The 9,769-nt window shown below is 44.1% G+C and overlaps 1 long non-coding RNA gene across 1 annotated transcript; it reads left to right on the plus strand.

Annotated features, from left to right (window-relative positions):
- The first annotated feature begins 7,029 nt into the window (after positions 1-7,029).
- Positions 7,030-9,311, plus strand: LOC138672127 (uncharacterized). The gene is made up of 3 exons (XR_011319593.1): positions 7,030-7,122; positions 7,347-7,450; positions 9,211-9,311. It is a non-coding gene; the product is annotated as an uncharacterized lncRNA (long non-coding RNA).
- Positions 9,312-9,769: the final 458 nt, after the last annotated feature.

Here is a 9,769-nt window from a genome sequence, read left to right on the forward strand (position 1 = left end):
CCCCTAATGCGTCTGCTGATGCAAAGTTTGACGCACATAAAGGAGCAGGTGTCTGCAGCAGAGGAAGAGGAAAGCCTTGATGACAGTCAGCCATTGTCTGGTCAGGGCAGTGTACAGGATGAGGTAGCGGGCGAACAGGAGGAGGAGGATGATGGGGATGAGTATTTTTTTAATGAGGAAGCTTCTCTGGGGCCACTGGAAATTGGTGGCGTGGCAAGGCCGGGTTCTGGTTTTTTGAGGGACACAAGTGACGTATATTTGCCTGAAACTGCCCCTCAACCCAGCACAACCGCAGATTTGACAACTGGAACTTTGGCCCACATGGCAGATTATGCCTTACGTATCCTCAAAAGGGACACACGCATTACTAAAATGATGACCGATGACGATTACTGGTTGGACTGCCTCCTTGATCCTCGCTATAAAGGCAAATTGCTAAATATTATGCCACATGAGAACTTAGAACTAATATTAGCAACCAAACAATCAACTCTTGTTGACCGTTTGATTCAGGCATTCCCAGCACACAGCGCCGGTGATCGTTCTCACACGAGCTGCAGGGGGCAGCAGACCAGAGGTGTTAGAGGTGCACAAATCAGAAGTGGCGTCGGACAGAGGGGTTTTCTGACCAGGTTGTGGAGTGATTTTGCTATGACTGCAGACAGGACAGGTACTGCAGCATCAATTCAAAGTGACAGGAGACAACATTTGTCCAGTATAGTTACTAACTATTTTTCATCCCTTATCGATGTTCTCCCTCAACCGTCATTCCCATTTGATTACTGGGTATCCAAATTAGACACCTGGCCAGAATTGGCAGAATATGCATTGCAGGAGCTTACTTGCCCAGCAGCTAGTGTGCTATCAGAAAGAGTATTCAGTGCTGCTGGTTCAATATTAACCGAAAAAAGGACTCGTCTGGCTACCCAAAATGTTGATGATCTAACCTTCATTAAAATGAACCACTACTGGATTTCAAATTATTTTGCCCCACCTTTCCCGGCTGACACCTAGCTTTCCAATGAAAAGGTCTTGCTTGTGGACTGCTCTGACTGAGTTTTCCAATCTCGTAAGTTGCAGCAGCTGTTTGTCCAGCATATGACATGTTTACACCTCCCTAAATGGCCAAACTCCCCCCACGAGGCCGTGGTCTCGCCACTTGGCGCAAGCACCCGTGAGAGTGCCGTTTGTCTGAAGAGGTGCGTGTGCACACTTTTGGTCGACGGCACTGCCACTAGGTCCCTCATAGTACAATAAAGTGTCTCTGGCGGTGGTGGCGCGCAACCAACGTCAGACACACCGTTGTAACATGAGGGGCCCTGGGCCTGCACCGCCGGCCACAAGACAGTTTCCCCCCCAGCTCAAACAGTGCTCTACGATTTGCAAAATCATCTCTCACAGCTCCACCAATGTTTAGTCTATGCGCTGACATCCTTCAATGCCTGGCACTGACAATACCAATGTGTTGACATGTATGATGCTACTTAAAATAGTCTGGGGCAGTGTCCTATATTTACACCAGTAAATACTTTGCACCAAATTACTAGGTCAGAAACACAGCAGAGGAGCCCACCCCTATACCTAAGTTTGCCACCCTTTGGTTTTTTGGTTTTGTTGTATTGCGAGACATTAACATCTATTTATTTTTTGGGAGTACTAACTGTCAGACACTCTTTACAATCGGCCTCCACTGACAACACCAATGCTGCCTGTGAACCCCTGCAAGATAATTCCAAGTGCATAGAGCCTACTTTTGTTATGTTAGGCCTACTAAGCCTGTCTGCGGTCCCTCCTTCCAATAGTCCTCCACTGACCACATCACTGCTGCCCGTGTACCCCTGGAACCTATTTTAAAGTGCCTACAGCCAACTTTTGTTATGTTAGGCCTACTAAGCCTGTATGCGGTCCATCCTTCCAATAGTCCTCCACTGACCACACCACGGCTGCCCGTGTACCCCTGCAAGATAATTCCAAATGCATAGAGCCTACTTTTGTTATGTTAGGCCTACTAAGCCTGTCTGCGGTCCCTCCTTCCAATAGTCCTCCACTGACCACACCACTGCTGCCCGTGTACCCCTGGAACCTATTTTAAAGTGCCTACAGCCAACTTTTGTTATGTTAGGCCTACTAAGCCTGTCTGCGGTCCCTCCTTCCAATAGTCCTCCACTGACCAGACAAATGCTGCCCGTGTACCCCTGGAAGCTATTTTAAAGTGCCTACAGCCTACTTTTGTTATGTTAGGCCTACTAAGCCTGTCTGCGGTCCCTCCTTCCAATAGTCCTCCACTGACCAGCCCAATGCTGCCCGTGTACCCCTGGAAGCTATTTTAAAGTGCCTACAGCCTACTTTGTTATGTTAGGCCTACTAAGCCTGTCTGCGGTCCCTCCTTCCAATTGTCCTCCACTGACCATACCACTGCTGCCCGTGTACCCCTGGAACCTATTTTAAAGTGCCTACAGCCAACTTTTGTTATGTTAGGCCTACTAAGCCTGTCTGCGGTCCCTCCTTCCAATAGTCGTCCACTGACCACACCACTGCTGCCCGTGTACCCCTGGAACCTATTTTAAAGTGCCTACAGCCAACTTTTGTTATGTTAGGCCTACTAAGCCTGTCTGCGGTCCCTCCTTCCAATAGTCCTCCACTGACCAGCCCAATGCTGCCCGTGTACCCCTGGAAGCTATTTTAAAGTGCCTACAGCCTACTTTGTTATGTTAGGCCTACTAAGCCTGTCTGCGGTCCCTCCTTCCAATTGTCCTCCACTGACCATACCACTGCTGCCCGTGTACCCCTGGAAGCTATTTTAAAGTGCCTACAGCCAACTTTTGTTATGTTAGGCCTAATAAGCCTGTCTGCTGTCCCTCCTTCCAATAGTCCTCCACTGACCAGACCAATTCTGCCCGTGTTCCACTGGAACCTATTATAAAGTGCCTACAGCCTACTTTTGTTATGTTAGGCCTACTAAGCCTGTCTGCGGTCCCTCCTTCCAATAGTCCTCCACTGACCACACCACTGCTGCCCGTGTACCCCTGGAACCTATTTTAAAGTGCCTACAGCCAACTTTTGTTATGTTAGGCCTACTAAGCCTGTATGCGGTCTCTCCTTCCAATAGTACTCCACTGACCAGACCAATGCTGCCCGTGTACCCCTGGAACCTATTTTAAAGTGCCTACAGCCTACTTTTGTTATGTTAGGCCTACTAAGCCTGTCTGCGGTCCCTCCTTCCAATAGTCCTCCACTGACCAGACCAATGCTGCCCGTGTACCCCTGGAACCTATTTTAAAGTGCCTACAGCCTGCTTTTGTTATGTTAGGCATACTAAGCCTGTCTGCGGTCCCTCCTTCTTATAGTCCTCCACTGACCAGACCAATGCTGTCCGTGTTCCCCTGGAACCTATTTTAAATTGCATAGAGCATCCTTTTTTTAATTGTAGGCGTACTAAGTCTGTCTGCGGTCCATAATTGAAATTGTCCTTCTCTGACCAGAGCAATGCTGCCTGTGTACTCCTGTAACCTTTTCTAAACTGCATTGAGCCAAATTTTTTGTTTAACGCCTACTACCTGTGTCTGTCTGCGCCACTCAATACAGCTGTCCTCCTCTGAAAAATCTGAGCGTCAATAGTCTGGTTTTCAGCCTATAGGAATTTGAAAACTGCATTGGGGCTACTACTTCGGTAGGGCCTACTAACGGTGTCTGCCGCTCCAAGGTGTTCTCCAGGTTGCCTCTCCATAGCTTCGATCTTCTAGCTCTCGTTCAGTAGTTGTTGAAACAACACTGCATTAGGCCTACAAGTTGGGTCTGGGTTGTAGAGACGGTGTCTGCCGCTCCAAGGTGTTCTCCAGGTTGCCTCTCCATAGCTTCGATCTTCTAGCTCTCATTCAGTAGTTGTTGAAACAACACTGCGTTAGGCCTAAAAGTTGGGTCTGGGTTGTAGAGACGGTGTCTGCCGCTCCAAGGTGTTCTCCAGGTTGCCTCTCCATAGCTTCGATCTTCTAGCTCTCGTTCAGTAGTTGTTGAAACAACACTGCATTAGGCCTACAAGTTGGGTCTGGGTTGTAGAGACGGTGTCTGCCGCTCCAAGGTGTTCTCCAGGTTGCCTCTCCATAGCTTTGATCTTCTAGCTCTCGTCCAGTAGTTGTTGAAACAACACTGCATTAGGCCTACAAGTTGGGTCTGGGTTGTAGAGACGGTGTCTTCCGCTCCAAGGTGTTCTCCAGGTTGCCTCTCCATAGCTTTGATCTTCTAGCTCTCGTTCAGTAGTTGTTGAAACAACACTGCATTAGGCCTACAAGTTGGGTCTGGGTTGTTGAGACGGTGTCTGCTGCTCCAAGGTGTTCTCCAGGTTGCCTCTCCATAGCTTCGATCTTCTAGCTCTCGTTCAGTATTTGTTGAAACAACACTGCATTAGGCCTACAAGTTGGGTCTGGGTTGTAGAGACGGTGTCTTCCGCTCCAAGGTGTTCTCCAGGTTGCCTCTCCATAGCTTCGATCTTCTAGCTCTCGTTCAGTAGTTGTTGAAACAACACTGCATTAGGCCTACAAGTTGGGTCTGGGTTGTAGAGACGGTGTCTTCCGCTCCAAGGTGTTCTCCAGGTTGCCTCTCCATAGCTTCGATCTTCTAGCTCTCGTTCAGTAGTTGTTGAAACAACACTGCATTAGGCCTACAAGTTGGGTCTGGGTTGTAGAGACGGGTTCTGCCGCTCCAAGGTGTTCTCCAGGTTGCCTCTCCATAGCTTCGATCTTCTAGCTCTCGTTCAGTTGTTGTTGAAACAACACTGCATTAGGCCTACAAGTTGGGTCTGGGTTGTAGAGACGGTGTCTGCCGCTCCAAGGTGTTCTCCAGGTTGCCTCTCCATAGCTTCGATCTTCTAGCTATCGTTCAGTAGTTGTTGAAACAACACTGCATTAGGCCTAAAAGTTGGGTCTGGGTTGTAGAGACGGTGTCTGCCGCTCCAAGGTGTTCTCCAGGTTGCCTATCCATAGCTTTGATCTTCTAGCTCTCGTTCAGTAGTTGTTGAAACAACACTGCATTAGGCCTACAAGTTGGGTCTGGGTTGTAGAGACGGTGTCTGCCGCTCCAAGGTGTTCTCCAGGTTGCCTCTCCATAGCTTCGATCTTCTAGCTCTTGTTCAGTAGTTGTTGAAACAACACTGCATTAGGCCTACAAGTTGGGTCTGGGTTGTAGAGACGGTGTCTTCCGCTCCAAGGTGTTCTCTAGGTTGCCTCTCCATAGCTTCGATCTTCTAGCTCTCGTTCAGTAGTTGTTGAAACAACACTGCATTAGGCCTACAAGTTGGGTCTGGGTTGTAGAGACGGTGTCTGCCGCTCCAAGGTGTTCTCCAGGTTGCCTGTCCATAGCTTCGATCTTCTAGCTCTCATTCAGTAGTTGTTGAAACAACACTGCATTAGGCCTACAAGTTGGGTCTGGGTTGTAGAGACGGTGTCTTCCGCTCCAAGGTGTTCTCCAGGTTGCCTTTCCTGAGCTTTTATCTTCAGGCTCTTGTTAAATAGTTGTTAAATGGAACAACTGCATTTGGCCTACTAGTTGAGTTGGGGCCTACTATCGGTGTCTGCCGCTCCTTGCTGTTCTCCTCCACTGAACAAAGCTGTGCCACCTGTTTACTACTATTGCCAATTTTGAACTGCATTTAGACTACTTACTGATTTGGGCCTACTCTCTGTGTCAGCCTCTCATTACAGTTGTCCTCCACTGCAATGCCCCCTGGTTAGTCCTGTTACCAATTTTGAACTGCATTTAGCCCACTTTATTTTTTGGGCCTATATCTGTGTTTCCTCCTCATCCTGCCCATTGCCCAGCCAGTGATAGATGAGTCTGCTGGTACATTGACCCATAACGCAACATTCCCCATGCACGCTACACAGCAAGATTGTGACCCTGCTGAAAGTCAGGTTCCTCTTCCCGCATACCATACCACCTTACACGGGGACAAAGAGGAAGGTGCAGATGAAAGTGCAGGTTCCTTCATCAGGTGGGGGAGGAATACTCGTTGGCGACGTCACTGGCACAGGGCCCCTCATAGTACGCAAAAGTGTCGCTGCCGGTGGGAGGCGCCCCCGCCGTGCAAACACACCACCGTACTTTGAGGGGCCCTGTGCCAGTGCCAATGCCAACGACTGGTCCCCCCCTGTTTGCTCAGGATCACAGCACTTGCAAAGTTTAAATACTTACCTCTCCCTGCTCCACTGCCGTAACGTGGTCCACATTTCCTGGGCCCACTAAATACTTGAACCAGCCCTACCCCCCACAACTTTAGCCAAATGACCCTTAATTTCCAATGCCTTACTATTATTATAAGGTAAATTAAGATTGACAAGCTTCAGTAACAAGAATGGATGTTTTTGCCATTAAAATGGCCACTGTACATGTTTTCCTGGCCTTCACTCACTGCCGACTATGCTCCCCCATTGACTTGCATTGGGTTTCGTGTTTTGGTCGATCCCCGACTTTTCACGATAATCGGCCGATTCCACTCGACTCGACTGTTGAGATAGTCGGGTTTCGCGAAACCCGACTCGACCCTAAAAAACTAAAAGTCGCTCAACCCTACTAACAAATATTCGGAGACCACCCGAGCGTGCTCGGGAAAACCCGAGCAACGAGTATACTCGCTCATCATTAAAAATGACCAATTGTAAGTACACAGTGCTATATAAGATGGTGATTGCAATTTATTAAATAGGATAAAAAAGTTAAGGCAATTCTTCTTTAATGACGTATATTTTTTGAGAACCTCAAATATAGTCTTTAAATCACATCTTTCTATAGGTTAACTTACTATCTCATTTAGAAAGCAGCATTATGTGACATAAAATTGAATTCTTCCTCCACGCGCAGTTAGTCAGATCAGCCCCAATCAAAAAAACTGAGAGAAAGCCACAAAAATTGTACACGGCTGTTGACATCAAAGATCAGGTGATCATCCCCTCACTGCTCAGTAAATGACTGTTTTGTCTTTTTTTTCCAGTTGACTTAGAACCCTTTGAGGCCTTCTACACACAACCACATTACCACAGTCAGAGCAGCGTTGAAATCTTAACACTGTCTGCAACCTTTAGCACCACATCTAATATTATCAGACCAACCTATTTGTTTGAGGGAAAAAAGGTACTGTTTTTTATTTCATATGCTCCTCATACTTGATCATTCCCCTCCTGCCTCTTTCTATACTTTAACATCCATGTCTGTGTTCTGTAGAAAAAAATCATGCTGCAGATTAGTGGTTGCACATTCCTGTGGCCATACAAACTCACAGACACTCAATGTCTTTGGGGAACTGCCTCTTGTATTCTATTGAATTATTTTTTTTCCTCTTCTTTCTGCCTGTTCAGTCTAAACCACAAGGAATAAACTGTCGCCTTCAAGTAGGCCACCAGCATGGAGTCCAGTCATCCCTTTGACCAGTTTGCTGCATTTACAAATGGCTTTTTCCGTGGTAAGTTGTATTTCTTTAACATCTGAATAGAAACATAGCTTTCTGCAAAATTATTTCCAGATGCATTCATTTTGCATCTATGTATTGTGGGGTCTGAAGTTTTTCTCGAGAAGAAGTGCCAGGTTGAGGTTTAGGAAGTGGTTGGATTAGAAGTCCAGAAGTAAAGCAAAGTCTTTCTTTCGAACTTTTTTTACCGTGTCTGAAGGTTTTTTTTGTATATCTTTATGCTGTTTATCATTTCCTGTATATAATGTCACGAATACTGGAACATTGCTCATTTGATCTCACCAGTAATTATGTGTATATATTTTTACAATTACCTAAAATATAGTGGTTTGATGGAAACGCTCGTGAAAGATCTTAGAACAATCAACAATAGCCCAGGACAACAGGGAATATTTGTAATTTCCTATAGCTTCCGTGCACTTCACCATCAAACTACAGACTGTTTCACTTTAGTTTTCATACAATCTGCACACTCTAAATTTTCAGAATTAGCTGGCTATAGCTTTGTGACGTTTATACAAAGTAATTGTTGGGAAATTTAAATTCCCCTGGTTTTCTTAGTCTATGTCACAGGAATAATCCTGTTATCAGCAATTTGCAAAACTGTTCTGTGTGCATTTCCATAGTATATTATGATGATTACGTGACACCCAGATTTACAGCTTAATGTACAGCAAAAAATTGTAATAATAAAAATATTTTAAAAAAATGATGGAATTGAGTAACTAATAAAGCAGTAAATGCTGCTCATTTTATCTAGGGTGATTATGAGTCAGTCCTGTGTGGTAACATTTGGCCAGGGAGTTTTCTTTCATCTTCTTGGGGGATCATACAGGTGAATCAGAGTATGCGTAGGTTCACACGATCGTATAAAAAATAGTCTAGGCTTCATCCACAGAATTCAAACAATTTTTTTCTCATTTATTCATCCTTATGTAATCTATAAAAAGTACATGTTTATTCATTAGCAGTTATTAAAAATGTACAAGACTAAATACAGTTTTCTATGCTAAAGAATCACAATGTATCCATATACATCAGATGCTGTACTTTGGCTCCGTACGGAATACAATTTTTCTTGTGCACCCATAGTCTTGAATGGGAGAATCTCATCCAACACATAGATTTTTTTTTTTACCGATTTGGTCCATGAAAAAAATGTTCATCTCCACTGCCCCATTGAATAACATTGTTCTGAGTGTTGTCCACGATCTTTCTGTTTTTTAACAGACCAAAAATATGTTCATGTGAACTTAGCTTCAGTTTGAGCTTGAAGGATCAACCTAGTTACCAAATAACTAAATTCTGTAATTATTTATAACCCACATTTATTAAAAGGGGCATAATTTTATCCAAGTTAAAGGTTCGCCAATGAACTGGCTAAAATGATGGCACTTTTTCTATGCCGGAGACTTTGTGGAATAAAGTTACAATGAATTTTTCCATATTTGCCACTTGTTGTTTGCAAAAAGTTGCATTTTTTAAATGTGTCTAAATTCTGGCTAAGAAGTAAACTGCATCTACTTTTCAATCCAAAAACTGATGTGAATGGTGCAATTGGCTCCAAATATTTGCTCAAGTGATAAATAAATAGGTTGCACAGCAGATGAGTTAAATGCACCAAACAAGATGCAAAAATAATAAAAATTGTAAGATTAGGTCTATAAATATAAATTCTTTTACTTATTTTATGCAACATTTATATACCGACTCAATTGCCATACTGAGCATCTACATTTTTCTGTCTGTTGTAGAACAAGATCGGTTAATTCACATTTGTTGTGGGTAGTACAGTATGGGACCTATGTTTTCAAGATGCAATTCCAATTGAATCCAATAATTTTCCTTTTCCTCCATTTATACAAAATGTAATTAATTTGCAAAATAAAAATCTTCCTGCAAATTGGAGTGTTTAATTAAATGATGCTGGTTCAACTGTATTTTCCATGTTTTCAGATGATGTTGTGGATTCATAATGCAACATGAGCGTAGGTTAGATAACTTTCCTTTTAAATTGACAAAAATAATTCAGTTGCATGGACGGTATTCACATAGTAGATGTCAGTTGCTTTTCCCATATTTACATTTGGAATTTATATCTGTTTTGTTACGTCTTTGCTTTTTAGATCAATAATTTGTATCAATGCATAAAGCCCACTAAAACGGATTATTAGTCATGCTAAACAGGTTGGCAATCACCTGAAGAATGAGAAAAACACTCGTTCATGGAGTGCGATGATTTTTAACCAGTTCAGCACAGAGCGATTTACCTCTATTCCTGAATTTTGGCCAATGATAATAATAATGCTAATA

The sequence above is a fragment of the Ranitomeya imitator genome, chromosome 3 (genome assembly GCF_032444005.1).
Source record: "Ranitomeya imitator isolate aRanImi1 chromosome 3, aRanImi1.pri, whole genome shotgun sequence".
Taxonomy (NCBI): domain Eukaryota; kingdom Metazoa; phylum Chordata; class Amphibia; order Anura; family Dendrobatidae; genus Ranitomeya; species Ranitomeya imitator.